Source organism: Pseudorca crassidens, chromosome 19, assembly GCF_039906515.1.
Source record: "Pseudorca crassidens isolate mPseCra1 chromosome 19, mPseCra1.hap1, whole genome shotgun sequence".
In the NCBI taxonomy this organism is placed as follows: domain Eukaryota; kingdom Metazoa; phylum Chordata; class Mammalia; order Artiodactyla; family Delphinidae; genus Pseudorca; species Pseudorca crassidens.
Window position 1 is genome coordinate 25,255,497 of NC_090314.1, and position 26,163 is coordinate 25,281,659.

The 26,163-nt window shown below is 69.7% G+C and overlaps 15 non-coding genes across 15 annotated transcripts; all 15 read left to right on the plus strand.

Moving 5' to 3' along the window:
• The first annotated feature begins 413 nt into the window (after window positions 1–413).
• Window positions 414–532, plus strand: LOC137213431 (5S ribosomal RNA). The gene has a single exon (XR_010938070.1). It is a non-coding gene; the product is annotated as a 5S ribosomal RNA (ribosomal RNA).
• Window positions 533–1,469: 937 nt separating this feature from the next.
• Window positions 1,470–1,588, plus strand: LOC137213432 (5S ribosomal RNA). The gene has a single exon (XR_010938071.1). It is a non-coding gene; the product is annotated as a 5S ribosomal RNA (ribosomal RNA).
• Window positions 1,589–4,289: 2,701 nt separating this feature from the next.
• LOC137213434 (5S ribosomal RNA) lies at window positions 4,290–4,408 on the plus strand. Its single transcript, XR_010938073.1, has one exon. It is a non-coding gene; the product is annotated as a 5S ribosomal RNA (ribosomal RNA).
• A 937-nt stretch (window positions 4,409–5,345) lies between these two features.
• Window positions 5,346–5,464, plus strand: LOC137213435 (5S ribosomal RNA). The gene has a single exon (XR_010938074.1). It is a non-coding gene; the product is annotated as a 5S ribosomal RNA (ribosomal RNA).
• A 2,701-nt stretch (window positions 5,465–8,165) lies between these two features.
• LOC137213436 (5S ribosomal RNA) lies at window positions 8,166–8,284 on the plus strand. Its single transcript, XR_010938075.1, has one exon. It is a non-coding gene; the product is annotated as a 5S ribosomal RNA (ribosomal RNA).
• A 937-nt stretch (window positions 8,285–9,221) lies between these two features.
• On the plus strand, window positions 9,222–9,340 carry LOC137213437 (5S ribosomal RNA). Its single transcript, XR_010938076.1, has one exon. It is a non-coding gene; the product is annotated as a 5S ribosomal RNA (ribosomal RNA).
• A 2,700-nt stretch (window positions 9,341–12,040) lies between these two features.
• LOC137213438 (5S ribosomal RNA) lies at window positions 12,041–12,159 on the plus strand. Its single transcript, XR_010938077.1, has one exon. It is a non-coding gene; the product is annotated as a 5S ribosomal RNA (ribosomal RNA).
• Window positions 12,160–13,097: 938 nt separating this feature from the next.
• On the plus strand, window positions 13,098–13,216 carry LOC137213439 (5S ribosomal RNA). The gene has a single exon (XR_010938078.1). It is a non-coding gene; the product is annotated as a 5S ribosomal RNA (ribosomal RNA).
• A 937-nt stretch (window positions 13,217–14,153) lies between these two features.
• LOC137213440 (5S ribosomal RNA) lies at window positions 14,154–14,272 on the plus strand. The gene has a single exon (XR_010938079.1). It is a non-coding gene; the product is annotated as a 5S ribosomal RNA (ribosomal RNA).
• A 2,701-nt stretch (window positions 14,273–16,973) lies between these two features.
• LOC137213441 (5S ribosomal RNA) lies at window positions 16,974–17,092 on the plus strand. The gene has a single exon (XR_010938080.1). It is a non-coding gene; the product is annotated as a 5S ribosomal RNA (ribosomal RNA).
• Window positions 17,093–18,029: 937 nt separating this feature from the next.
• LOC137213442 (5S ribosomal RNA) lies at window positions 18,030–18,148 on the plus strand. Its single transcript, XR_010938081.1, has one exon. It is a non-coding gene; the product is annotated as a 5S ribosomal RNA (ribosomal RNA).
• A 2,700-nt stretch (window positions 18,149–20,848) lies between these two features.
• On the plus strand, window positions 20,849–20,967 carry LOC137213443 (5S ribosomal RNA). Its single transcript, XR_010938082.1, has one exon. It is a non-coding gene; the product is annotated as a 5S ribosomal RNA (ribosomal RNA).
• A 937-nt stretch (window positions 20,968–21,904) lies between these two features.
• LOC137213445 (5S ribosomal RNA) lies at window positions 21,905–22,023 on the plus strand. The gene has a single exon (XR_010938084.1). It is a non-coding gene; the product is annotated as a 5S ribosomal RNA (ribosomal RNA).
• Window positions 22,024–24,723: 2,700 nt separating this feature from the next.
• On the plus strand, window positions 24,724–24,842 carry LOC137213446 (5S ribosomal RNA). Its single transcript, XR_010938085.1, has one exon. It is a non-coding gene; the product is annotated as a 5S ribosomal RNA (ribosomal RNA).
• A 937-nt stretch (window positions 24,843–25,779) lies between these two features.
• On the plus strand, window positions 25,780–25,898 carry LOC137213447 (5S ribosomal RNA). The gene has a single exon (XR_010938086.1). It is a non-coding gene; the product is annotated as a 5S ribosomal RNA (ribosomal RNA).
• Window positions 25,899–26,163: the final 265 nt, after the last annotated feature.

A 26,163-nucleotide genomic window follows, 5' to 3' on the forward strand; every position in this document is an offset into this window, starting at 1 on the left:
GGGCCGTGGCGACTCAATGGTGGCTCCCGGTGGCTTCGGGCCGGCTGCTGTCGGGCAGGAGGGCCGGCCCGGGCTGCGGCCGGGCTGCGCCTAGCGCCGCGTGGGCGGGCAGGGCCGATGCCCAAGGGACCGCGGGCCCCGGGCCCTGAAGCCTCCGGGGCCACGTCCCTGTGAGCGACGTGCGGGATCTTGGGCGGGGCGCCAAGCGCTGAAGGGTTGGCTGGGTCACGGCCGCCCTGGGCTGGGAGGTGGTCGCCAAACCCTCCGCCGCCGCCCGATACCCGAGACCTCCGTTTCCCCTGCCTGGGCGGGCGAGGGGGCCCTGCCGGGGCGGGCTGGCCGCCAGGCTGGCGTTAAGGCGCCAGCGCCAGCGAAACTGGGCCTCAAGAGGCCGCCCGCGGCCCCCCGCCCCCGTCTACGGCCATACCACCCTGAACGCGCCCGATCTCGTCTGATCTCGGAAGCTAAGCAGGGTCGGGCCTGGTTAGTACTTGGATGGGAGACCGCCTGGGAATACCGGGTGCTGTAGGCTTTTTGCCTCCCGCTCCGCCCGCCTTCTCCTTTACTCGCCCGCGGCGGGGGCCGCCGGCTCCGCCCCCGCCGGGCCGCGCTGCAGGCCCCACCTCCTCAGGCCCCTCCCACCATGGCGCGCGCCGGCGGGGGCGCTCCCCGCCGGCCCGGCCGGCCAGGCGGCCAGAAGGCGGCCCTGGAAGGCAGCCGCACCCCAGACGCTCCCGGGGTGGCTGGCCCGGACCCAGACTCCGCCGCGGGCCCAGTTGCCGTCCTTTCGGCCCGCGAGCCCCTCGACCTGCACCTGGCCGCCCCCACCGGCGCCCAGCCCCGGCGCCGCCACCTGTGTGCCGGTGTGTCCCTCCACAGCTCCCTCCGACAAAAGCCCCGCCCCACCACCACCCCGCCCCTCTGGCGTGTCACCGCGGCCGGGTGCGGGAGCGGGATCGAGGGCAGGGGCCGCTTCCCCGGGCCTGCCGGCCACCAGGGGCGGGGTCCTGAGCTCGGCGGGGTGTGTGGGGGCAAGGGTGGCCTTGCCGGGGCTGAGGGGCCGTGGCGACTCAATGGAGGCTCGCGGTGGCTTCGGGCCGGCTGCTGTCGGGCAGGAGGGCCGGCCCGGGCTGCGGCCGGGCTGCGCCTAGCGCCGCGTGGGCGGGCAGGGCCGATGCCCAAGGGACCGCGGGCCCCGGGCCCTGAAGCCTCCGGGGCCACGTCCCTGTGAGCGACGTGCGGGATCTTGGGCGGGGCGCCAAGCGCCGAAGGGTTTGCTGGGTCACGGCCGCCCTGGGCTGGGAGGTGGTCGCCAAACCCTCCGCCGCCGCCCGATACCCGAGACCTCCGTTCCCCCTGCCTGGGCGGGCGAGGGGGCCCTGCCGGGGCGGGCCGGCCGCCAGGCTGGCGTTAAGGCGCCAGCGCCAGCGAAACTGGTCCTCAAGAGGCAGCCGTCGGCCCCCGCCCCCGTCTACGGCCATACCACCCTGAACGCGCCCGATCTCGTCTGATCTCGGAAGCTAAGCAGGGTCGGGCCTGGTTAGTACTTGGATGGGAGACCGCCTGGGAATACCGGGTGCTGTAGGCTTTTTGCCTCCCGCTCCGCCCGCCTTCTCCTTTACTCGCCCGCGGCGGGGGGGCCGCCGGCTCCGCCCCCGCCGAGCCCCGCTGCAGGCAGTAGGCAAGGTGGTTTACCTGCCCGAGCAGGAAGCTTGGGCGATGGCAGAAGTGGGAAGAAACTCTTGAGCACAGGTTCTTGGGATCCACGGAGCAGCGCATGCACATGCGATGGGTGCCTACACAGCTGGCTTGCTTGTCTGTGGGGAAAGGCGAGATGGGTCAGGGCCTGGGTTCCTGAGGGGCTGAGAATCAAGGCAGGGATAGAAGAAAGGGGACAGGCCCACATCCCCTGAACCCACGCCGGCGCCCACTCACCTTTGTGGAAAATACGATTGAAAAGTGCCCGCAAGAATCTCTTCAGATGCCTCCAGAGTTGAGGGAAGAAGGGGAGGGGGGAGGCCGGGAGCAGGGTGAGCCCTGAAATCCAACCCTTGTCCGGTCACACCCCAGCAGCCCTCCCACCTCAGCCCCTTCAAGACCCCAGGGCTCCCCCAACCGCGCTGCACAGATCCTGCCCTGACCATAGTCACCATGTTGATCCCCACGTTGAGCAAGATGAAGCTGACCGGGATCAGAAGAATTGAGTATCCTTGCTCCTGGCATTTCCTGGGGATGGGGCCAGTGAACGGCTCGGCTCGGTAGTAGTTTCGCTCACCCATGGCCGTTGGTCCCAGGACTGCCTGGGCCCTCTGCCCTCCAGTTTTAACTGGGAGCCAGACTGGGTCATAATGGGGCAGGTGGTGAGGTCACAGTGAGGGAGGGGGATGAAAAGGAGGGCCCAGAGTGGCATTCCCTGGTAACCAGGGTCAGGTAAGCTGAGCCTGGACAGTCAAACAGGGCCCGGTGGCCGGCATACATCCCCTCGAGCGGTCATTCATTCGCTCACCGCCCGCTGACTCACTTGTTCAAATGACACATTGCGTCTCTTGGCCCCTCTTGAGACTAGGAAGACCTTGGCCTCAGAGGCCTGCTGAAGGCCTGGCTGGAGTCCAGAGCCTCAGCCTTCTTCATGCCCTTCACTGGGCCTGGAGCTGGACCTGCCCAGATGTGGAACCTCCCAGTTTGGAAGCAACTTCTTGTATGAGGCTCTCTGTGGACAGGGACAGCTGAGACACAGAGGAGGTGCCCAGAGACCAGGGGTTTGGAGTCTGCAGCTGCAGATGTACTTAGTGCATGGTATAGGACCAGGAGGGGCCTGCTGGCACAACTGTGGCCACTAAACCAAAGGGACCCTCAGGCCAAGAAGGGGACACTGGCTTCTTATTGCAGGAAGCCAAGCGCAGGGACCCAGGCTGGCAGAAGGAGTGGCGCTTCCAAGCCACAGACCACCAATGTTTCCTGGACTCTGGCGCTCTTTATTCCTCTCTCCATGCCCTGCCGCCCCCTGCCCCTGCCCCCATTTGCTGCTGGTAAGTTCATTTTCCCAGTCTGGCTCCCGTGCAGAGAGGGCCTGGAGGCCGAGGTGGAAGGTAGCAGCGAGTTGGCCCGCGCTTGGCCCTCCTGCGGTTGCCGCTTCAGCACCAGACTGTCATACACCTGGTAGTTGGCATTGCCTCCCGGGTTCCGGCTGAGTGGCATGAAGGTGGGCGGGGGTGGAGGGTGCTCGGTAGCCTGGACGTCGGGCAGGAGGTGAGAGGGGCGGAGGAGCAGCGCTGAGCTGGGAGCCGGGGCCCGCTGGTCCGAGGCCTCGGCCAGTACCGTGAGGGAGGCGGAGGTGGCCACAGGGCGCCGCAAGGGCAGGATCTCAGCCCATTCGGCCGCCGGGTGCCGCACCTCGTGGGGATCGCGGGAGTAATCCAAGTGTCCCGTGGAGGGATGCAGGCTGCGGTTGGACTCGCTGTGAGCACAGCTGGGGAGGCTACGTCTGTGGGCCGGTGGGGTGTCGCGCTACCAGGCTTCGGGCCGGTAGACCCGAGGCACCAGAGCGGATGGAGGCTCAGAGCCCTCCAGACCCAGACTCCGCCATGGGCCCAGTTGCCGTCCTTTCGGCCCGCGAGCCCCTCGACCTGCATCTGGCCGCCCCCACCGGCGCCCAGCCCCGGCGCCTCCACTTGTGTGCCGGTGTGTCCCTCCACAGCTCCCTCCGACAAAAGGCCCGCCCCGCCACCACCCCGCCCCTCTGGCGTGTCACCGCGGCCGGGTGCGGGAGCAGGATCGAGGGCAGGGGCCGCTTCCCCGGGCCTGCCGGCCACCAGGGGCGGGGTCCTGAGCTCGGCGGGGGGGTGTGGGGGCAAGGGTGGCCTTGCCGGGGCTGAGGGGCCGTGGCGACTCAATGGTGGCTCCCGGTGGCTTCGGGCCGGCTGCTGTCGGGCAGGAGGGCCGGCCCGGGCTGCGGCCGGGCTGCGCCTAGCGCCGCGTGGGCGGGCAGGGCCGACGCCCAAGGGACCGCGGGCCCCGGGCCCTGAAGCCTCCGGGGCCACGTCCCTGTGAGCGACGTGCGGGATCTTGGGCGGGGCGCCAAGCGCCGAAGGGTTTGCTGGGTCAGGGCCGCCCTGGGCTGGGAGGTGGTCGCCAAACCCTCCGCCGCCGCCCGATACCCGAGACCTCCGTTCCCCCTGCCTGGGCGGGCGAGGGGGCCCTGCCGGGGCGGGCCGGCCGCCAGGCTGGCGTTAAGGCGCCAGCGCCAGCGAAACTGGGCCTCAAGAGGCCGCCCGCGGCCCCCCGCCCCCGTCTACGGCCATACCACCCTGAACGCGCCCGATCTCGTCTGATCTCGGAAGCTAAGCAGGGTCGGGCCTGGTTAGTACTTGGATGGGAGACCGCCTGGGAATACCGGGTGCTGTAGGCTTTTTGCCTCCCGCTGCGCCCGCCTTCTCCTTTACTCGCCCGCGGCGGGGGCCGCCGGCTCCGCCCCCGCCGGGCCGCGCTGCAGGCCCCACCTCCTCAGGCCCCTCCCACCATGGCGCGCGCCGGCGGGGGCGGTCCCCGCCGGCCCGGCCGGCCAGGCGGCCAGAAGGCGGCCCTGGAAGGCAGCCGCACCCCAGACGCTCCCGGGGTGGCTGGCCCGGACCCAGACTCCGCCGCGGGCCCAGTTGCCGTCCTTTCGGCCCGCGAGCCCCTCGACCTGCACCTGGCCGCCCCCACCGGCGCCCAGCCCCGGCGCCGCCACCTGTGTGCCGGTGTGTCCCTCCACAGCTCCCTCCGACAAAAGCCCCGCCCCACCACCACCCCGCCCCTCTGGCGTGTCAACGCGGCCGGGTGCGGGAGCGGGATCGAGGGCAGGGGCCGCTTCCCCGGGCCTGCCGGCCACCAGGGGCGGGGTCCTGAGCTCGGCGGGGGGTGTGGGGGCAAGGGTGGCCTTGCCGGGGCTGAGGGGCCGTGGCGACTCAATGGAGGCTCGCGGTGGCTTCGGGCCGGCTGCTGTCGGGCAGGAGGGCCGGCCCGGGCTGCGGCCGGGCTGCGCCTAGCGCCGCGTGGGCGGGCAGGGCCGATGCCCAAGGGACCGCGGGCCCCGGGCCCTGAAGCCTCCGGGGCCACGTCCCTGTGAGCGACGTGCGGGATCTTGGGCGGGGCGCCAAGCGCCGAAGGGTTTGCTGGGTCACGGCCGCCCTGGGCTGGGAGGTGGTCGCCAAACCCTCCGCCGCCGCCCGATACCCGAGACCTCCGTTCCCCCTGCCTGGGCGGGCGAGGGGGCCCTGCCGGGGCGGGCCGGCCGCCAGGCTGGCGTTAAGGCGCCAGCGCCAGCGAAACTGGTCCTCAAGAGGCAGCCGTCGGCCCCCGCCCCCGTCTACGGCCATACCACCCTGAACGCGCCCGATCTCGTCTGATCTCGGAAGCTAAGCAGGGTCGGGCCTGGTTAGTACTTGGATGGGAGACCGCCTGGGAATACCGGGTGCTGTAGGCTTTTTGCCTCCCGCTCCGCCCGCCTTCTCCTTTACTCGCCCGCGGCGGGGGGGCCGCCGGCTCCGCCCCCGCCGAGCCCCGCTGCAGGCAGTAGGCAAGGTGGTTTACCTGCCCGAGCAGGAAGCTTGGGCGATGGCAGAAGTGGGAAGAAACTCTTGAGCACAGGTTCTTGGGATCCACGGAGCAGCGCATGCACATGCGATGGGTGCCTACACAGCTGGCTTGCTTGTCTGTGGGGAAAGGCGAGATGGGTCAGGGCCTGGGTTCCTGAGGGGCTGAGAATCAAGGCAGGGATAGAAGAAAGGGGACAGGCCCACATCCCCTGAACCCACGCCGGCGCCCACTCACCTTTGTGGAAAATACGATTGAAAAGTGCCCTCAAGAATCTCTTCAGATGCCTCCAGAGTTGAGGGAAGAAGGGGAGGGGGGAGGCCGGGAGCAGGGTGAGCCCTGAAATCCAACCCTTGTCCGGTCACACCCCAGCAGCCCTCCCACCTCAGCCCCTTCAAGACCCCAGGGCTCCCCCAACCGCGCTGCACAGATCCTGCCCTGACCATAGTCACCATGTTGATCCCCACGTTGAGCAAGATGAAGCTGACCGGGATCAGAAGAATTGAGTATCCTTGCTCCTGGCATTTCCTGGGGATGGGGCCAGTGAACGGCTCGGCTCGGTAGTAGTTTCGCTCACCCATGGCCGTTGGTCCCAGGACTGCCTGGGCCCTCTGCCCTCCAGTTTTAACTGGGAGCCAGACTGGGTCATAATGGGGCAGGTGGTGAGGTCACAGTGAGGGAGGGGGATGAAAAGGAGGGCCCAGAGTGGCATTCCCTGGTAACCAGGGTCAGGTAAGCTGAGCCTGGACAGTCAAACAGGGCCCGGTGGCCGGCATACATCCCCTCGAGCGGTCATTCATTCGCTCACCGCCCGCTGACTCACTTGTTCAAATGACACATTGCGTCTCTTGGCCCCTCTTGAGACTAGGAAGACCTTGGCCTCAGAGGCCTGCTGAAGGCCTGGCTGGAGTCCAGAGCCTCAGCCTTCTTCATGCCCTTCACTGGGCCTGGAGCTGGACCTGCCCAGATGTGGAACCTCCCAGTTTGGAAGCAACTTCTTGTATGAGGCTCTCTGTGGACAGGGACAGCTGAGACACAGAGGAGGTGCCCAGAGACCAGGGGTTTGGAGTCTGCAGCTGCAGATGTACTTAGTGCATGGTATAGGACCAGGAGGGGCCTGCTGGCACAACTGTGGCCACTAAACCAAAGGGACCCTCAGGCCAAGAAGGGGACACTGGCTTCTTATTGCAGGAAGCCAAGCGCAGGGACCCAGGCTGGCAGAAGGAGTGGCGCTTCCAAGCCACAGACCACCAATGTTTCCTGGACTCTGGCGCTCTTTATTCCTCTCTCCATGCCCTGCCGCCCCCTGCCCCTGCCCCCATTTGCTGCTGGTAAGTTCATTTTCCCAGTCTGGCTCCCGTGCAGAGAGGGCCTGGAGGCCGAGGTGGAAGGTAGCAGCGAGTTGGCCCGCGCTTGGCCCTCCTGCGGTTGCCGCTTCAGCACCAGACTGTCATACACCTGGTAGTTGGCATTGCCTCCCGGGTTCCGGCTGAGTGGCATGAAGGTGGGCGGGGGTGGAGGGTGCTCGGTAGCCTGGACGTCGGGCAGGAGGTGAGAGGGGCGGAGGAGCAGCGCTGAGCTGGGAGCCGGGGCCCGCTGGTCCGAGGCCTCGGCCAGTACCGTGAGGGAGGCGGAGGTGGCCACAGGGCGCCGCAAGGGCAGGATCTCAGCCCATTCGGCCGCCGGGTGCCGCACCTCGTGGGGATCGCGGGAGTAATCCAAGTGTCCCGTGGAGGGATGCAGGCTGCGGTTGGACTCGCTGTGAGCACAGCTGGGGAGGCTACGTCTGTGGGCCGGTGGGGTGTCGCGCTACCAGGCTTCGGGCCGGTAGACCCGAGGCACCAGAGCGGATGGAGGCTCAGAGCCCTCCAGACCCAGACTCCGCCATGGGCCCAGTTGCCGTCCTTTCGGCCCGCGAGCCCCTCGACCTGCATCTGGCCGCCCCCACCGGCGCCCAGCCCCGGCGCCTCCACTTGTGTGCCGGTGTGTCCCTCCACAGCTCCCTCCGACAAAAGGCCCGCCCCGCCACCACCCCGCCCCTCTGGCGTGTCACCGCGGCCGGGTGCGGGAGCAGGATCGAGGGCAGGGGCCGCTTCCCCGGGCCTGCCGGCCACCAGGGGCGGGGTCCTGAGCTCGGCGGGGGGGTGTGGGGGCAAGGGTGGCCTTGCCGGGGCTGAGGGGCCGTGGCGACTCAATGGTGGCTCCCGGTGGCTTCGGGCCGGCTGCTGTCGGGCAGGAGGGCCGGCCCGGGCTGCGGCCGGGCTGCGCCTAGCGCCGCGTGGGCGGGCAGGGCCGACGCCCAAGGGACCGCGGGCCCCGGGCCCTGAAGCCTCCGGGGCCACGTCCCTGTGAGCGACGTGCGGGATCTTGGGCGGGGCGCCAAGCGCCGAAGGGTTTGCTGGGTCAGGGCCGCCCTGGGCTGGGAGGTGGTCGCCAAACCCTCCGCCGCCGCCCGATACCCGAGACCTCCGTTCCCCCTGCCTGGGCGGGCGAGGGGGCCCTGCCGGGGCGGGCCGGCCGCCAGGCTGGCGTTAAGGCGCCAGCGCCAGCGAAACTGGGCCTCAAGAGGCCGCCCGCGGCCCCCCGCCCCCGTCTACGGCCATACCACCCTGAACGCGCCCGATCTCGTCTGATCTCGGAAGCTAAGCAGGGTCGGGCCTGGTTAGTACTTGGATGGGAGACCGCCTGGGAATACCGGGTGCTGTAGGCTTTTTGCCTCCCGCTGCGCCCGCCTTCTCCTTTACTCGCCCGCGGCGGGGGCCGCCGGCTCCGCCCCCGCCGGGCCGCGCTGCAGGCCCCACCTCCTCAGGCCCCTCCCACCATGGCGCGCGCCGGCGGGGGCGGTCCCCGCCGGCCCGGCCGGCCAGGCGGCCAGAAGGCGGCCCTGGAAGGCAGCCGCACCCCAGACGCTCCCGGGGTGGCTGGCCCGGACCCAGACTCCGCCGCGGGCCCAGTTGCCGTCCTTTCGGCCCGCGAGCCCCTCGACCTGCACCTGGCCGCCCCCACCGGCGCCCAGCCCCGGCGCCGCCACCTGTGTGCCGGTGTGTCCCTCCACAGCTCCCTCCGACAAAAGCCCCGCCCCACCACCACCCCGCCCCTCTGGCGTGTCAACGCGGCCGGGTGCGGGAGCGGGATCGAGGGCAGGGGCCGCTTCCCCGGGCCTGCCGGCCACCAGGGGCGGGGTCCTGAGCTCGGCGGGGGGTGTGGGGGCAAGGGTGGCCTTGCCGGGGCTGAGGGGCCGTGGCGACTCAATGGAGGCTCGCGGTGGCTTCGGGCCGGCTGCTGTCGGGCAGGAGGGCCGGCCCGGGCTGCGGCCGGGCTGCGCCTAGCGCCGCGTGGGCGGGCAGGGCCGATGCCCAAGGGACCGCGGGCCCCGGGCCCTGAAGCCTCCGGGGCCACGTCCCTGTGAGCGACGTGCGGGATCTTGGGCGGGGCGCCAAGCGCCGAAGGGTTTGCTGGGTCACGGCCGCCCTGGGCTGGGAGGTGGTCGCCAAACCCTCCGCCGCCGCCCGATACCCGAGACCTCCGTTCCCCCTGCCTGGGCGGGCGAGGGGGCCCTGCCGGGGCGGGCCGGCCGCCAGGCTGGCGTTAAGGCGCCAGCGCCAGCGAAACTGGTCCTCAAGAGGCAGCCGTCGGCCCCCGCCCCCGTCTACGGCCATACCACCCTGAACGCGCCCGATCTCGTCTGATCTCGGAAGCTAAGCAGGGTCGGGCCTGGTTAGTACTTGGATGGGAGACCGCCTGGGAATACCGGGTGCTGTAGGCTTTTTGCCTCCCGCTCCGCCCGCCTTCTCCTTTACTCGCCCGCGGCGGGGGGGCCGCCGGCTCCGCCCCCGCCGAGCCCCGCTGCAGGCAGTAGGCAAGGTGGTTTACCTGCCCGAGCAGGAAGCTTGGGCGATGGCAGAAGTGGGAAGAAACTCTTGAGCACAGGTTCTTGGGATCCACGGAGCAGCGCATGCACATGCGATGGGTGCCTACACAGCTGGCTTGCTTGTCTGTGGGGAAAGGCGAGATGGGTCAGGGCCTGGGTTCCTGAGGGGCTGAGAATCAAGGCAGGGATAGAAGAAAGGGGACAGGCCCACATCCCCTGAACCCACGCCGGCGCCCACTCACCTTTGTGGAAAATACGATTGAAAAGTGCCCTCAAGAATCTCTTCAGATGCCTCCAGAGTTGAGGGAAGAAGGGGAGGGGGGAGGCCGGGAGCAGGGTGAGCCCTGAAATCCAACCCTTGTCCGGTCACACCCCAGCAGCCCTCCCACCTCAGCCCCTTCAAGACCCCAGGGCTCCCCCAACCGCGCTGCACAGATCCTGCCCTGACCATAGTCACCATGTTGATCCCCACGTTGAGCAAGATGAAGCTGACCGGGATCAGAAGAATTGAGTATCCTTGCTCCTGGCATTTCCTGGGGATGGGGCCAGTGAACGGCTCGGCTCGGTAGTAGTTTCGCTCACCCATGGCCGTTGGTCCCAGGACTGCCTGGGCCCTCTGCCCTCCAGTTTTAACTGGGAGCCAGACTGGGTCATAATGGGGCAGGTGGTGAGGTCACAGTGAGGGAGGGGGATGAAAAGGAGGGCCCAGAGTGGCATTCCCTGGTAACCAGGGTCAGGTAAGCTGAGCCTGGACAGTCAAACAGGGCCCGGTGGCCGGCATACATCCCCTCGAGCGGTCATTCATTCGCTCACCGCCCGCTGACTCACTTGTTCAAATGACACATTGCGTCTCTTGGCCCCTCTTGAGACTAGGAAGACCTTGGCCTCAGAGGCCTGCTGAAGGCCTGGCTGGAGTCCAGAGCCTCAGCCTTCTTCATGCCCTTCACTGGGCCTGGAGCTGGACCTGCCCAGATGTGGAACCTCCCAGTTTGGAAGCAACTTCTTGTATGAGGCTCTCTGTGGACAGGGACAGCTGAGACACAGAGGAGGTGCCCAGAGACCAGGGGTTTGGAGTCTGCAGCTGCAGATGTACTTAGTGCATGGTATAGGACCAGGAGGGGCCTGCTGGCACAACTGTGGCCACTAAACCAAAGGGACCCTCAGGCCAAGAAGGGGACACTGGCTTCTTATTGCAGGAAGCCAAGCGCAGGGACCCAGGCTGGCAGAAGGAGTGGCGCTTCCAAGCCACAGACCACCAATGTTTCCTGGACTCTGGCGCTCTTTATTCCTCTCTCCATGCCCTGCCGCCCCCTGCCCCTGCCCCCATTTGCTGCTGGTAAGTTCATTTTCCCAGTCTGGCTCCCGTGCAGAGAGGGCCTGGAGGCCGAGGTGGAAGGTAGCAGCGAGTTGGCCCACGCTTGGCCCTCCTGCGGTTGCCGCTTCAGCACCAGACTGTCATACACCTGGTAGTTGGCATTGCCTCCCGGGTTCCGGCTGAGTGGCATGAAGGTGGGCGGGGGTGGAGGGTGCTCGGTAGCCTGGACGTCGGGCAGGAGGTCAGAGGGGCGGAGGAGCAGCGCTGAGCTGGGAGCCGGGGCCCGCTGGTCCGAGGCCTCGGCCAGTACCGTGAGGGAGGCGGAGGTGGCCACAGGGCGCCGCAAGGGCAGGATCTCAGCCCATTCGGCCGCCGGGTGCCGCACCTCGTGGGGATCGCGGGAGTAATCCAAGTGTCCCGCGGAGGGATGCAGGCTGCGGTTGGACTCGCTGTGAGCACAGCTGGGGAGGCTACGTCTGTGGGCCGGTGGGGTGTCACGCTACCAGGCATCGGGCCGGTAGACCCGAGGCACCAGAGCGGACGGAGGCTCAGAGCCCTCCAGACCCAGACTCCGCCGCGGGCCCAGTTGCCGTCCTTTCGGCCCGCGAGCCCCTCGACCTGCACCTGGCCGCCCCCACCGGCGCCCAGCCCCGGCGCCGCCACCTGTGTGCCGGTGTGTCCCTCCACAGCTCCCTCCGACAAAAGCCCCGCCCCACCACCACCCCGCCCCTCTGGCGTGTCACCGCGGTTGGGTGCGGGAGAGGGATCGAGGGCAGGGGCCGCTTCCCCGGGCCTGCCGGCCACCAGGGGCGGGGTCCTGAGCTCGGCGGGGGGTGTGGGGGCAAGGGTGGCCTTGCCGGGGCTGAGGGGCCGTGGCGACTCAATGGAGGCTCGCGGTGGCTTCGGGCCGGCTGCTGTCGGGCAGGAGGGCCGGCCCGGGCTGCGGCCGGGCTGCGCCTAGCGCCGCGTGGGCGGGCAGGGCCGATGCCCAAGGGACCGCGGGCCCCGGGCCCTGAAGCCTCCGGGGCCACGTCCCTGTGAGCGACGTGCGGGATCTTGGGCGGGGCGCCAAGCGCCGAAGGGTTTGCTGGGTCAGGGCCGCCCTGGGCTGGGAGGTGGTCGCCAAACCCTCCGCCGCCGCCCGATACCCGAGACCTCCGTTCCCCCTGCCTGGGCGGGCGAGGGGGCCCTGCCGGGGCGGGCCGGCCGCCAGGCTGGCGTTAAGGCGCCAGCGCCAGCGAAACTGGGCCTCAAGAGGCCGCCCGCGGCCCCCCGCCCCCGTCTACGGCCATACCACCCTGAACGCGCCCGATCTCGTCTGATCTCGGAAGCTAAGCAGGGTCGGGCCTGGTTAGTACTTGGATGGGAGACCGCCTGGGAATACCGGGTGCTGTAGGCTTTTTGCCTCCCGCTGCGCCCGCCTTCTCCTTTACTCGCCCGCGGCGGGGGCCGCCGGCTCCGCCCCCGCCGGGCCGCGCTGCAGGCCCCACCTCCTCAGGCCCCTCCCACCATGGCGCGCGCCGGCGGGGGCGGTCCCCGCCGGCCCGGCCGGCCAGGCGGCCAGAAGGCGGCCCTGGAAGGCAGCCGCACCCCAGACGCTCCCGGGGTGGCTGGCCCGGACCCAGACTCCGCCGCGGGCCCAGTTGCCGTCCTTTCGGCCCGCGAGCCCCTCGACCTGCACCTGGCCGCCCCCACCGGCGCCCAGCCCCGGCGCCGCCACCTGTGTGCCGGTGTGTCCCTCCACAGCTCCCTCCGACAAAAGCCCCGCCCCACCACCACCCCGCCCCTCTGGCGTGTCAACGCGGCCGGGTGCGGGAGCGGGATCGAGGGCAGGGGCCGCTTCCCCGGGCCTGCCGGCCACCAGGGGCGGGGTCCTGAGCTCGGCGGGGGGTGTGGGGGCAAGGGTGGCCTTGCCGGGGCTGAGGGGCCGTGGCGACTCAATGGAGGCTCGCGGTGGCTTCGGGCCGGCTGCTGTCGGGCAGGAGGGCCGGCCCGGGCTGCGGCCGGGCTGCGCCTAGCGCCGCGTGGGCGGGCAGGGCCGATGCCCAAGGGACCGCGGGCCCCGGGCCCTGAAGCCTCCGGGGCCACGTCCCTGTGAGCGACGTGCGGGATCTTGGGCGGGGCGCCAAGCGCCGAAGGGTTTGCTGGGTCACGGCCGCCCTGGGCTGGGAGGTGGTCGCCAAACCCTCCGCCGCCGCCCGATACCCGAGACCTCCGTTCCCCCTGCCTGGGCGGGCGAGGGGGCCCTGCCGGGGCGGGCCGGCCGCCAGGCTGGCGTTAAGGCGCCAGCGCCAGCGAAACTGGGCCTCAAGAGGCCGCCCGCGGCCCCCCGCCCCCGTCTACGGCCATACCACCCTGAACGCGCCCGATCTCGTCTGATCTCGGAAGCTAAGCAGGGTCGGGCCTGGTTAGTACTTGGATGGGAGACCGCCTGGGAATACCGGGTGCTGTAGGCTTTTTGCCTCCCGCTGCGCCCGCCTTCTCCTTTACTCGCCCGCGGCGGGGGCCGCCGGCTCCGCCCCCGCCGGGCCGCGCTGCAGGCCCCACCTCCTCAGGCCCCTCCCACCATGGCGCGCGCCGGCGGGGGCGGTCCCCGCCGGCCCGGCCGGCCAGGCGGCCAGAAGGCGGCCCTGGAAGGCAGCCGCTCCCCAGACGCTCCCGGGGTGGCTGGCCCGGACCCAGACTCCGCCGCGGGCCCAGTTGCCGTCCTTTCGGCCCGCGAGCCCCTCGACCTGCACCTGGCCGCCCCCACCGGCGCCCAGCCCCGGCGCCGCCACCTGTGTGCCGGTGTGTCCCTCCACAGCTCCCTCCGACAAAAGCCCCGCCCCACCACCACCCCGCCCCTCTGGCGTGTCAACGCGGCCGGGTGCGGGAGCGGGATCGAGGGCAGGGGCCGCTTCCCCGGGCCTGCCGGCCACCAGGGGCGGGGTCCTGAGCTCGGCGGGGGGTGTGGGGGCAAGGGTGGCCTTGCCGGGGCTGAGGGGCCGTGGCGACTCAATGGAGGCTCGCGGTGGCTTCGGGCCGGCTGCTGTCGGGCAGGAGGGCCGGCCCGGGCTGCGGCCGGGCTGCGCCTAGCGCCGCGTGGGCGGGCAGGGCCGATGCCCAAGGGACCGCGGGCCCCGGGCCCTGAAGCCTCCGGGGCCACGTCCCTGTGAGCGACGTGCGGGATCTTGGGCGGGGCGCCAAGCGCCGAAGGGTTTGCTGGGTCAGGGCCGCCCTGGGCTGGGAGGTGGTCGCCAAACCCTCCGCCGCCGCCCGATACCCGAGACCTCCGTTCCCCCTGCCTGGGCGGGCGAGGGGGCCCTGCCGGGGCGGGCCGGCCGCCAGGCTGGCGTTAAGGCGCCAGCGCCAGCGAAACTGGTCCTCAAGAGGCAGCCGTCGGCCCCCGCCCCCGTCTACGGCCATACCACCCTGAACGCGCCCGATCTCGTCTGATCTCGGAAGCTAAGCAGGGTCGGGCCTGGTTAGTACTTGGATGGGAGACCGCCTGGGAATACCGGGTGCTGTAGGCTTTTTGCCTCCCGCTCCGCCCGCCTTCTCCTTTACTCGCCCGCGGCGGGGGGGCCGCCGGCTCCGCCCCCGCCGAGCCCCGCTGCAGGCAGTAGGCAAGGTGGTTTACCTGCCCGAGCAGGAAGCTTGGGCGATGGCAGAAGTGGGAAGAAACTCTTGAGCACAGGTTCTTGGGATCCACGGAGCAGCGCATGCACATGCGATGGGTGCCTACACAACTGGCTTGCTTGTCTGTGGGGAAAGGCGAGATGGGTCAGGGCCTGGGTTCCTGAGGGGCTGAGAATCAAGGCAGGGATAGAAGAAAGGGGACAGGCCCACATCCCCTGAACCCACGCCGGCGCCCACTCACCTTTGTGGAAAATACGATTGAAAAGTGCCCTCAAGAATCTCTTCAGATGCCTCCAGAGTTGAGGGAAGAAGGGGAGGGGGGAGGCCGGGAGCAGGGTGAGCCCTGAAATCCAACCCTTGTCCGGTCACACCCCAGCAGCCCTCCCACCTCAGCCCCTTCAAGACCCCAGGGCTCCCCCAACCGCGCTGCACAGATCCTGCCCTGACCATAGTCACCATGTTGATCCCCACGTTGAGCAAGATGAAGCTGACCGGGATCAGAAGAATTGAGTATCCTTGCTCCTGGCATTTCCTGGGGATGGGGCCAGTGAACGGCTCGGCTCGGTAGTAGTTTCGCTCACCCATGGCCGTTGGTCCCAGGACTGCCTGGGCCCTCTGCCCTCCAGTTTTAACTGGGAGCCAGACTGGGTCATAATGGGGCAGGTGGTGAGGTCACAGTGAGGGAGGGGGATGAAAAGGAGGGCCCAGAGTGGCATTCCCTGGTAACCAGGGTCAGGTAAGCTGAGCCTGGACAGTCAAACAGGGCCCGGTGGCCGGCATACATCCCCTCGAGCGGTCATTCATTCGCTCACCGCCCGCTGACTCACTTGTTCAAATGACACATTGCGTCTCTTGGCCCCTCTTGAGACTAGGAAGACCTTGGCCTCAGAGGCCTGCTGAAGGCCTGGCTGGAGTCCAGAGCCTCAGCCTTCTTCATGCCCTTCACTGGGCCTGGAGCTGGACCTGCCCAGATGTGGAACCTCCCAGTTTGGAAGCAACTTCTTGTATGAGGCTCTCTGTGGACAGGGACAGCTGAGACACAGAGGAGGTGCCCAGAGACCAGGGGTTTGGAGTCTGCAGCTGCAGATGTACTTAGTGCATGGTATAGGACCAGGAGGGGCCTGCTGGCACAACTGTGGCCACTAAACCAAAGGGACCCTCAGGCCAAGAAGGGGACACTGGCTTCTTATTGCAGGAAGCCAAGCGCAGGGACCCAGGCTGGCAGAAGGAGTGGCGCTTCCAAGCCACAGACCACCAATGTTTCCTGGACTCTGGCGCTCTTTATTCCTCTCTCCATGCCCTGCCGCCCCCTGCCCCTGCCCCCATTTGCTGCTGGTAAGTTCATTTTCCCAGTCTGGCTCCCGTGCAGAGAGGGCCTGGAGGCCGAGGTGGAAGGTAGCAGCGAGTTGGCCCGCGCTTGGCCCTCCTGCGGTTGCCGCTTCAGCACCAGACTGTCATACACCTGGTAGTTGGCATTGCCTCCCGGGTTCCGGCTGAGTGGCATGAAGGTGGGCGGGGGTGGAGGGTGCTCGGTAGCCTGGACGTCGGGCAGGAGGTCAGAGGGGCGGAGGAGCAGCGCTGAGCTGGGAGCCGGGGCCCGCTGGTCCGAGGCCTCGGCCAGTACCGTGAGGGAGGCGGAGGTGGCCACAGGGCGCCGCAAGGGCAGGATCTCAGCCCATTCGGCCGCCGGGTGCCGCACCTCGTGGGGATCGCGGGAGTAATCCAAGTGTCCCGTGGAGGGATGCAGGCTGCGGTTGGACTCGCTGTGAGCACAGCTGGGGAGGCTACGTCTGTGGGCCGGTGGGGTGTCGCGCTACCAGGCTTCGGGCCGGTAGACCCGAGGCACCAGAGCGGATGGAGGCTCAGAGCCCTCCAGACCCAGACTCCGCCATGGGCCCAGTTGCCGTCCTTTCGGCCCGCGAGCCCCTCGACCTGCATCTGGCCGCCCCCACCGGCGCCCAGCCCCGGCGCCTCCACTTGTGTGCCGGTGTGTCCCTCCACAGCTCCCTCCGACAAAAGGCCCGCCCCGCCACCACCCCGCCCCTCTGGCGTGTCACCGCGGCCGGGTGCGGGAGCAGGATCGAGGGCAGGGGCCGCTTCCCCGGGCCTGCCGGCCACCAGGGGCGGGGTCCTGAGCTCGGCGGGGGGGTGTGGGGGCAAGGGTGGCCTTGCCGGGGCTGAGGGGCCGTGGCGACTCAATGGTGGCTCCCGGTGGCTTCGGGCCGGCTGCTGTCGGGCAGGAGGGCCGGCCCGGGCTGCGGCCGGGCTGCGCCTAGCGCCGCGTGGGCGGGCAGGGCCGACGCCCAAGGGACCGCGGGCCCCGGGCCCTGAAGCCTCCGGGGCCACGTCCCTGTGAGCGACGTGCGGGATCTTGGGCGGGGCGCCAAGCGCCGAAGGGTTTGCTGGGTCAGGGCCGCCCTGGGCTGGGAGGTGGTCGCCAAACCCTCCGCCGCCGCCCGATACCCGAGACCTCCGTTCCCCCTGCCTGGGCGGGCGAGGGGGCCCTGCCGGGGCGGGCCGGCCGCCAGGCTGGCGTTAAGGCGCCAGCGCCAGCGAAACTGGGCCTCAAGAGGCCGCCCGCGGCCCCCCGCCCCCGTCTACGGCCATACCACCCTGAACGCGCCCGATCTCGTCTGATCTCGGAAGCTAAGCAGGGTCGGGCCTGGTTAGTACTTGGATGGGAGACCGCCTGGGAATACCGGGTGCTGTAGGCTTTTTGCCTCCCGCTGCGCCCGCCTTCTCCTTTACTCGCCCGCGGCGGGGGCCGCCGGCTCCGCCCCCGCCGGGCCGCGCTGCAGGCCCCACCTCCTCAGGCCCCTCCCACCATGGCGCGCGCCGGCGGGGGCGGTCCCCGCCGGCCCGGCCGGCCAGGCGGCCAGAAGGCGGCCCTGGAAGGCAGCCGCACCCCAGACGCTCCCGGGGTGGCTGGCCCGGACCCAGACTCCGCCGCGGGCCCAGTTGCCGTCCTTTCGGCCCGCGAGCCCCTCGACCTGCACCTGGCCGCCCCCACCGGCGCCCAGCCCCGGCGCCGCCACCTGTGTGCCGGTGTGTCCCTCCACAGCTCCCTCCGACAAAAGCCCCGCCCCACCACCACCCCGCCCCTCTGGCGTGTCAACGCGGCCGGGTGCGGGAGCGGGATCGAGGGCAGGGGCCGCTTCCCCGGGCCTGCCGGCCACCAGGGGCGGGGTCCTGAGCTCGGCGGGGGGTGTGGGGGCAAGGGTGGCCTTGCCGGGGCTGAGGGGCCGTGGCGACTCAATGGAGGCTCGCGGTGGCTTCGGGCCGGCTGCTGTCGGGCAGGAGGGCCGGCCCGGGCTGCGGCCGGGCTGCGCCTAGCGCCGCGTGGGCGGGCAGGGCCGATGCCCAAGGGACCGCGGGCCCCGGGCCCTGAAGCCTCCGGGGCCACGTCCCTGTGAGCGACGTGCGGGATCTTGGGCGGGGCGCCAAGCGCCGAAGGGTTTGCTGGGTCACGGCCGCCCTGGGCTGGGAGGTGGTCGCCAAACCCTCCGCCGCCGCCCGATACCCGAGACCTCCGTTCCCCCTGCCTGGGCGGGCGAGGGGGCCCTGCCGGGGCGGGCCGGCCGCCAGGCTGGCGTTAAGGCGCCAGCGCCAGCGAAACTGGTCCTCAAGAGGCAGCCGTCGGCCCCCGCCCCCGTCTACGGCCATACCACCCTGAACGCGCCCGATCTCGTCTGATCTCGGAAGCTAAGCAGGGTCGGGCCTGGTTAGTACTTGGATGGGAGACCGCCTGGGAATACCGGGTGCTGTAGGCTTTTTGCCTCCCGCTCCGCCCGCCTTCTCCTTTACTCGCCCGCGGCGGGGGGGCCGCCGGCTCCGCCCCCGCCGAGCCCCGCTGCAGGCAGTAGGCAAGGTGGTTTACCTGCCCGAGCAGGAAGCTTGGGCGATGGCAGAAGTGGGAAGAAACTCTTGAGCACAGGTTCTTGGGATCCACGGAGCAGCGCATGCACATGCGATGGGTGCCTACACAGCTGGCTTGCTTGTCTGTGGGGAAAGGCGAGATGGGTCAGGGCCTGGGTTCCTGAGGGGCTGAGAATCAAGGCAGGGATAGAAGAAAGGGGACAGGCCCACATCCCCTGAACCCACGCCGGCGCCCACTCACCTTTGTGGAAAATACGATTGAAAAGTGCCCTCAAGAATCTCTTCAGATGCCTCCAGAGTTGAGGGAAGAAGGGGAGGGGGGAGGCCGGGAGCAGGGTGAGCCCTGAAATCCAACCCTTGTCCGGTCACACCCCAGCAGCCCTCCCACCTCAGCCCCTTCAAGACCCCAGGGCTCCCCCAACCGCGCTGCACAGATCCTGCCCTGACCATAGTCACCATGTTGATCCCCACGTTGAGCAAGATGAAGCTGACCGGGATCAGAAGAATTGAGTATCCTTGCTCCTGGCATTTCCTGGGGATGGGGCCAGTGAACGGCTCGGCTCGGTAGTAGTTTCGCTCACCCATGGCCGTTGGTCCCAGGACTGCCTGGGCCCTCTGCCCTCCAGTTTTAACTGGGAGCCAGACTGGGTCATAATGGGGCAGGTGGTGAGGTCACAGTGAGGGAGGGGGATGAAAAGGAGGGCCCAGAGTGGCATTCCCTGGTAACCAGGGTCAGGTAAGCTGAGCCTGGACAGTCAAACAGGGCCCGGTGGCCGGCATACATCCCCTCGAGCGGTCATTCATTCGCTCACCGCCCGCTGACTCACTTGTTCAAATGACACATTGCGTCTCTTGGCCCCTCTTGAGACTAGGAAGACCTTGGCCTCAGAGGCCTGCTGAAGGCCTGGCTGGAGTCCAGAGCCTCAGCCTTCTTCATGCCCTTCACTGGGCCTGGAGCTGGACCTGCCCAGATGTGGAACCTCCCAGTTTGGAAGCAACTTCTTGTATGAGGCTCTCTGTGGACAGGGACAGCTGAGACACAGAGGAGGTGCCCAGAGACCAGGGGTTTGGAGTCTGCAGCTGCAGATGTACTTAGTGCATGGTATAGGACCAGGAGGGGCCTGCTGGCACAACTGTGGCCACTAAACCAAAGGGACCCTCAGGCCAAGAAGGGGACACTGGCTTCTTATTGCAGGAAGCCAAGCGCAGGGACCCAGGCTGGCAGAAGGAGTGGCGCTTCCAAGCCACAGACCACCAATGTTTCCTGGACTCTGGCGCTCTTTATTCCTCTCTCCATGCCCTGCCGCCCCCTGCCCCTGCCCCCATTTGCTGCTGGTAAGTTCATTTTCCCAGTCTGGCTCCCGTGCAGAGAGGGCCTGGAGGCCGAGGTGGAAGGTAGCAGCGAGTTGGCCCACGCTTGGCCCTCCTGCGGTTGCCGCTTCAGCACCAGACTGTCATACACCTGGTAGTTGGCATTGCCTCCCGGGTTCCGGCTGAGTGGCATGAAGGTGGGCGGGGGTGGAGGGTGCTCGGTAGCCTGGACGTCGGGCAGGAGGTCAGAGGGGCGGAGGAGCAGCGCTGAGCTGGGAGCCGGGGCCCGCTGGTCCGAGGCCTCGGCCAGTACCGTGAGGGAGGCGGAGGTGGCCACAGGGCGCCGCAAGGGCAGGATCTCAGCCCATTCGGCCGCCGGGTGCCGCACCTCGTGGGGATCGCGGGAGTAATCCAAGTGTCCCGCGGAGGGATGCAGGCTGCGGTTGGACTCGCTGTGAGCACAGCTGGGGAGGCTACGTCTGTGGGCCGGTGGGGTGTCACGCTACCAGGCATCGGGCCGGTAGACCCGAGGCACCAGAGCGGACGGAGGCTCAGAGCCCTCCAGACCCAGACTCCGCCGCGGGCCCAGTTGCCGTCCTTTCGGCCCGCGAGCCCCTCGACCTGCACCTGGCCGCCCCCACCGGCGCCCAGCCCCGGCGCCGCCACCTGTGTGCCGGTGTGTCCCTCCACAGCTCCCTCCGACAAAAGCCCCGCCCCACCACCACCCCGCCCCTCTGGCGTGTCACCGCGGTTGGGTGCGGGAGAGGGATCGAGGGCAGGGGCCGCTTCCCCGGGCCTGCCGGCCACCAGGGGCGGGGTCCTGAGCTCGGCGGGGGGTGTGGGGGCAAGGGTGGCCTTGCCGGGGCTGAGGGGCCGTGGCGACTCAATGGAGGCTCGCGGTGGCTTCGGGCCGGCTGCTGTCGGGCAGGAGGGCCGGCCCGGGCTGCGGCCGGGCTGCGCCTAGCGCCGCGTGGGCGGGCAGGGCCGATGCCCAAGGGACCGCGGGCCCCGGGCCCTGAAGCCTCCGGGGCCACGTCCCTGTGAGCGACGTGCGGGATCTTGGGCGGGGCGCCAAGCGCCGAAGGGTTTGCTGGGTCAGGGCCGCCCTGGGCTGGGAGGTGGTCGCCAAACCCTCCGCCGCCGCCCGATACCCGAGACCTCCGTTCCCCCTGCCTGGGCGGGCGAGGGGGCCCTGCCGGGGCGGGCCGGCCGCCAGGCTGGCGTTAAGGCGCCAGCGCCAGCGAAACTGGGCCTCAAGAGGCCGCCCGCGGCCCCCCGCCCCCGTCTACGGCCATACCACCCTGAACGCGCCCGATCTCGTCTGATCTCGGAAGCTAAGCAGGGTCGGGCCTGGTTAGTACTTGGATGGGAGACCGCCTGGGAATACCGGGTGCTGTAGGCTTTTTGCCTCCCGCTGCGCCCGCCTTCTCCTTTACTCGCCCGCGGCGGGAGCCGCCGGCTCCGCCCCCGCCGGGCCGCGCTGCAGGCCCCACCTCCTCAGGCCCCTCCCACCATGGCGCGCGCCGGCGGGGGCGGTCCCCGCCGGCCCGGCCGGCCAGGCGGCCAGAAGGCGGCCCTGGAAGGCAGCCGCACCCCAGACGCTCCCGGGGTGGCTGGCCCGGACCCAGACTCCGCCGCGGGCCCAGTTGCCGTCCTTTCGGCCCGCGAGCCCCTCGACCTGCACCTGGCCGCCCCCACCGGCGCCCAGCCCCGGCGCCGCCACCTGTGTGCCGGTGTGTCCCTCCACAGCTCCCTCCGACAAAAGCCCCGCCCCACCACCACCCCGCCCCTCTGGCGTGTCAACGCGGCCGGGTGCGGGAGCGGGATCGAGGGCAGGGGCCGCTTCCCCGGGCCTGCCGGCCACCAGGGGCGGGGTCCTGAGCTCGGCGGGGGGTGTGGGGGCAAGGGTGGCCTTGCCGGGGCTGAGGGGCCGTGGCGACTCAATGGAGGCTCGCGGTGGCTTCGGGCCGGCTGCTGTCGGGCAGGAGGGCCGGCCCGGGCTGCGGCCGGGCTGCGCCTAGCGCCGCGTGGGCGGGCAGGGCCGATGCCCAAGGGACCGCGGGCCCCGGGCCCTGAAGCCTCCGGGGCCACGTCCCTGTGAGCGACGTGCGGGATCTTGGGCGGGGCGCCAAGCGCCGAAGGGTTTGTTGGGTCAGGGCCGCCCTGGGCTGGGAGGTGGTCGCCAAACCCTCCGCCGCCGCCCGATACCCGAGACCTCCGTTCCCCCTGCCTGGGCGGGCGAGGGGGCCCTGCCGGGGCGGGCCGGCCGCCAGGCTGGCGTTAAGGCGCCAGCGCCAGCGAAACTGGTCCTCAAGAGGCAGCCGTCGGCCCCCGCCCCCGTCTACGGCCATACCACCCTGAACGCGCCCGATCTCGTCTGATCTCGGAAGCTAAGCAGGGTCGGGCCTGGTTAGTACTTGGATGGGAGACCGCCTGGGAATACCGGGTGCTGTAGGCTTTTTGCCTCCCGCTCCGCCCGCCTTCTCCTTTACTCGCCCGCGGCGGGGGGGCCGCCGGCTCCGCCCCCGCCGAGCCCCGCTGCAGGCAGTAGGCAAGGTGGTTTACCTGCCCGAGCAGGAAGCTTGGGCGATGGCAGAAGTGGGAAGAAACTCTTGAGCACAGGTTCTTGGGATCCACGGAGCAGCGCATGCACATGCGATGGGTGCCTACACAGCTGGCTTGCTTGTCTGTGGGGAAAGGCGAGATGGGTCAGGGCCTGGGTTCCTGAGGGGCTGAGAATCAAGGCAGGGATAGAAGAAAGGGGACAGGCCCACATCCCCTGAACCCACGCCGGCGCCCACTCACCTTTGTGGAAAATACGATTGAAAAGTGCCCTCAAGAATCTCTTCAGATGCCTCCAGAGTTGAGGGAAGAAGGGGAGAGGGGAGGCCGGGAGCAGGGTGAGCCCTGAAATCCAACCCTTGTCCGGTCACACCCCAGCAGCCCTCCCACCTCAGCCCCTTCAAGACCCCAGGGCTCCCCCAACCGCGCTGCACAGATCCTGCCCTGACCATAGTCACCATGTTGATCCCCACGTTGAGCAAGATGAAGCTGACCGGGATCAGAAGAATTGAGTATCCTTGCTCCTGGCATTTCCTGGGGATGGGGCCAGTGAACGGCTCGGCTCGGTAGTAGTTTCGCTCACCCATGGCCGTTGGTCCCAGGACTGCCTGGGCCCTCTGCCCTCCAGTTTTAACTGGGAGCCAGACTGGGTCATAATGGGGCAGGTGGTGAGGTCACAGTGAGGGAGGGGGATGAAAAGGAGGGCCCAGAGTGGCATTCCCTGGTAACCAGGGTCAGGTAAGCTGAGCCTGGACAGTCAAACAGGGCCCGGTGGCCGGCATACATCCCCTCGAGCGGTCATTCATTCGCTCACCGCCCGCTGACTCACTTGTTCAAATGACACATTGCGTCTCTTGGCCCCTCTTGAGACTAGGAAGACCTTGGCCTCAGAGGCCTGCTGAAGGCCTGGCTGGAGTCCAGAGCCTCAGCCTTCTTCATGCCCTTCACTGGGCCTGGAGCTGGACCTGCCCAGATGTGGAACCTCCCAGTTTGGAAGCAACTTCTTGTATGAGGCTCTCTGTGGACAGGGACAGCTGAGACACAGAGGAGGTGCCCAGAGACCAGGGGTTTGGAGTCTGCAGCTGCAGATGTACTTAGTGCATGGTATAGGACCAGGAGGGGCCTGCTGGCACAACTGTGGCCACTAAACCAAAGGGACCCTCAGGCCAAGAAGGGGACACTGGCTTCTTATTGCAGGAAGCCAAGCGCAGGGACCCAGGCTGGCAGAAGGAGTGGCGCTTCCAAGCCACAGACCACCAATGTTTCCTGGACTCTGGCGCTCTTTATTCCTCTCTCCATGCCCTGCCGCCCCCTGCCCCTGCCCCCATTTGCTGCTGGTAAGTTCATTTTCCCAGTCTGGCTCCCGTGCAGAGAGGGCCTGGAGGCCGAGGTGGAAGGTAGCAGCGAGTTGGCCCACGCTTGGCCCTCCTGCGGTTGCCGCTTCAGCACCAGACTGTCATACACCTGGTAGTTGGCATTGCCTCCCGGGTTCCGGCTGAGTGGCATGAAGGTGGGCGGGGGTGGAGGGTGCTCGGTAGCCTGGACGTCGGGCAGGAGGTCAGAGGGGCGGAGGAGCAGCACTGAGCTGGGAGCCGGGGCCCGCTGGTCCGAGGCCTCGGCCAGTACCGTGAGGGAGGCGGAGGTGGCCACAGGGCGCCGCAAGGGCAGGATCTCAGCCCATTCGGCTGCCGGGTGCCGCACCTCGTGGGGATCGCGGGAGTAATCCAAGTGTCCCGCGGAGGGATGCAGGCTGCGGTTGGACTCGCTGTGAGCACAGCTGGGGAGGCTACGTCTGTGGGCCGGTGGGGTGTCACGCTACCAGGCATCGGGCCGGTAGACCCGAGGCACCAGAGCGGATGGAGGCTCAGAGCCCTCCAGACCCAGACTCCGCCGCGGGCCCAGTTGCCGTCCTTTCGGCCCGCGAGCCCCTCGACCTGCACCTGGCCGCCCCCACCGGCGCCCAGCCCCGGCGCCGCCACCTGTGTGCCGGTGTGTCCCTCCACAGCTCCCTCCGACAAAAGCCCCGCCCCACCACCACCCCGCCCCTCTGGCGTGTCACCGCGGTTGGGTGCGGGAGCGGGATCGAGGGCAGGGGCCGCTTCCCCGGGCCTGCCGGCCACCAGGGGCGGGGTCCTGAGCTCGGCGGGGGGTGTGGGGGCAAGGGTGGCCTTGCCGGGGCTGAGGGGCCGTGGCGACTCAATGGTGGCTCCCGGTGGCTTCGGGCCGGCTGCTGTCGGGCAGGAGGGCCGGCCCGGGCTGCGGCCGGGCTGCGCCTAGCGCCGCGTGGGCGGGCAGGGCCGATGCCCAAGGGACCGCGGGCCCCGGGCCCTGAAGCCTCCGGGGCCACGTCCCTGTGAGCGACGTGCGGGATCTTGGGCGGGGCGCCAAGCGCTGAAGGGTTGGCTGGGTCACGGCCGCCCTGGGCTGGGAGGTGGTCGCCAAACCCTCCGCCGCCGCCCGATACCCGAGACCTCCGTTTCCCCTGCCTGGGCGGGCGAGGGGGCCCTGCCGGGGCGGGCTGGCCGCCAGGCTGGCGTTAAGGCGCCAGCGCCAGCGAAACTGGGCCTCAAGAGGCCGCCCGCGGCCCCCCGCCCCCGTCTACGGCCATACCACCCTGAACGCGCCCGATCTCGTCTGATCTCGGAAGCTAAGCAGGGTCGGGCCTGGTTAGTACTTGGATGGGAGACCGCCTGGGAATACCGGGTGCTGTAGGCTTTTTGCCTCCCGCTCCGCCCGCCTTCTCCTTTACTCGCCCGCGGCGGGGGCCGCCGGCTCCGCCCCCGCCGGGCCGCGCTGCAGGCCCCACCTCCTCAGGCCCCTCCCACCATGGCGCGCGCCGGCGGGGGCGCTCCCCGCCGGCCCGGCCGGCCAGGCGGCCAGAAGGCGGCCCTGGAAGGCAGCCGCACCCCAGACGCTCCCGGGGTGGCTGGCCCGGACCCAGACTCCGCCGCGGGCCCAGTTGCCGTCCTTTCGGCCCGCGAGCCCCTCGACCTGCACCTGGCCGCCCCCACCGGCGCCCAGCCCCGGCGCCGCCACCTGTGTGCCGGTGTGTCCCTCCACAGCTCCCTCCGACAAAAGCCCCGCCCCACCACCACCCCGCCCCTCTGGCGTGTCACCGCGGCCGGGTGCGGGAGCGGGATCGAGGGCAGGGGCCGCTTCCCCGGGCCTGCCGGCCACCAGGGGCGGGGTCCTGAGCTCGGCGGGGGGTGTGGGGGCAAGGGTGGCCTTGCCGGGGCTGAGGGGCCGTGGCGACTCAATGGAGGCTCGCGGTGGCTTCGGGCCGGCTGCTGTCGGGCAGGAGGGCCGGCCCGGGCTGCGGCCGGGCTGCGCCTAGCGCCGCGTGGGCGGGCAGGGCCGATGCCCAAGGGACCGCGGGCCCCGGGCCCTGAAGCCTCCGGGGCCACGTCCCTGTGAGCGACGTGCGGGATCTTGGGCGGGGCGCCAAGCGCCGAAGGGTTTGCTGGGTCAGGGCCGCCCTGGGCTGGGAGGTGGTCGCCAAACCCTCCGCCGCCGCCCGATACCCGAGACCTCCGTTCCCCCTGCCTGGGCGGGCGAGGGGGCCCTGCCGGGACGGGCCGGCCGCCAGGCTGGCGTTAAGGCGCCAGCGCCAGCGAAACTGGTCCTCAAGAGGCAGCCGTCGGCCCCCGCCCCCGTCTACGGCCATACCACCCTGAACGCGCCCGATCTCGTCTGATCTCGGAAGCTAAGCAGGGTCGGGCCTGGTTAGTACTTGGATGGGAGACCGCCTGGGAATACCGGGTGCTGTAGGCTTTTTGCCTCCCGCTCCGCCCGCCTTCTCCTTTACTCGCCCGCGGCGGGGGGGCCGCCGGCTCCGCCCCCGCCGAGCCCCGCTGCAGGCAGTAGGCAAGGTGGTTTACCTGCCCGAGCAGGAAGCTTGGGCGATGGCAGAAGTGGGAAGAAACTCTTGAGCACAGGTTCTTGGGATCCACGGAGCAGCGCATGCACATGCGATGGGTGCCTACACAGCTGGCTTGCTTGTCTGTGGGGAAAGGCGAGATGGGTCAGGGCCTGGGTT